Consider the following 1,718-nt stretch of genomic DNA (forward strand, 5'->3'; position numbering starts at 1 on the left):
GAAATCGGGTTATAAATAGAGAGAGAGAGAGAGAGAGAGAGAGAGAGAGAGAGAGAGAGAGAGAGAGAGAGAGAGAGAGAGAGAGAGAGAGAGAGAGTGTGTGTGTGTGTGTGTGTGTGTGTGTGTGTGTGTGTGTGTGTGTGTGTGTGTGTGTGTGTGTGTGCTGGGGAAATTTTATTAGCAGCCTAGTCACTCCGATTTCTCTCTTCCTCTCTCTCTCTCTCTCTGGTGTTATCCGTAATAAGTTAAATTTGGACATTTACTAATCTTACGGAGTTAACTCATTCACTCCGATGACGTATTTACTGATATTCTTTCACCTTAACTTGGCCCGTATTTTCGACCTTTAGCAGATTACGTCACAAAACTAGTGACAGAAAGGAAAAAATAACTATTGATAAAGAACGTAGGTCTCTCTCTCTCTCTCTCTCTCTCACGTCTGACCCCAATACTGACCGCATTAAAATACATATTATACGACTGTGACATTTCCCAGATTACCGGTACCCACTCTCTCTCTTGCTTGAAGAGAGAGAGAGAGAGAGAGAGAGAGAGAGAGAGAGAGAGAGAGAGAGAGAGAGAGAGAGAGAGAGAGAGAGAGAGAGAGAGAGAGAGAGTTTGACAATCTCTCCAATATCAAAGGTTTCTCCCCTGTTAAATAAAACCGTCTGGCAATAGCAAAAACGTACTACTGACTCTGAACCGAACGAGTCAATTCCTTCCATCCGATGACGCAGTGTACCGGTATTTAATTGTATACGTACCTCCAGACGATTTTATTCAGCTCCTTAAAGGCCTCCCGAGCTGAAAGGGTTAGATACGGCCTTTTGTTAACCTTTCTACTGTCTCCCGAAAGTGAATAAAATCATGCTTTTTTTTTTTTCGAAGTTCAATAAAATCGTATGTTTCTGTTAAGTTGAATAAAACCGTCTGTTTTTGTTGCTGCTGCTTAATCCTCACCTATCTGGCCGAGCACACCCATCGACCACAGGTAAGTATCTGCTGCTGTGGGGACGTTCGACTGCTACGGTACAAAGCCAACACAGTAAAGATCCGGTGCCCCCTTGTAGTAGAGGCCGTCTCGCCATCACCACCAAAATAGCAGGTAGATAAATAGATTAAAATTTATACTGTTCATTCACCTTAACCTGGCAGAGAATTCCGTCCTCTTGCTGCTTATGTTCCGTAGTTCAGTGGGAGATTAAAACTATACGGTACTACAGGTCTAAATCCTTTCCATAGCACTTCATCGTGACTAGCACATGCTCTAGTATTCATCTCTTGCAGTACGTCACCATTCAAGACGGGCAGACACAAATATACACAAATGGCAGAGACAATATATGCGAAAATAAACTTAAGCAGACATTAGTTAATTAAATATATATTGATCTACAAATATAACCAAAACAGCATAACCGTCCTGAATTAAAATGCCAAATAGATAAACAAAGCAGGAAATGAAACCTGATAGATACATGAATAGACCTCCACGTACTAGGAAATGATGGAGGCTGATAGTGGGCTTGAAAATTAGGCTATAGATAAATATATTGTGAAAAGAGCTAAAAATATGAAGTGATAAGGGAATGTATGTAGGGTAATATTCCGTGATTCCTCCATGATAAGTATACACACAGACAGATAGATTACCTGACAGACTGACTGACGGAAGGATGGATGGATAGACTGGCTGGAAAAAATAGCAGCAGATAAAT

Source organism: Coenobita brevimanus, chromosome 62, assembly GCF_032717465.1.
Source record: "Coenobita brevimanus isolate Jiangsu-jjx chromosome 62, ASM3271746v2, whole genome shotgun sequence".
NCBI classification, from domain to species: Eukaryota; Metazoa; Arthropoda; class Malacostraca; order Decapoda; family Coenobitidae; genus Coenobita; species Coenobita brevimanus.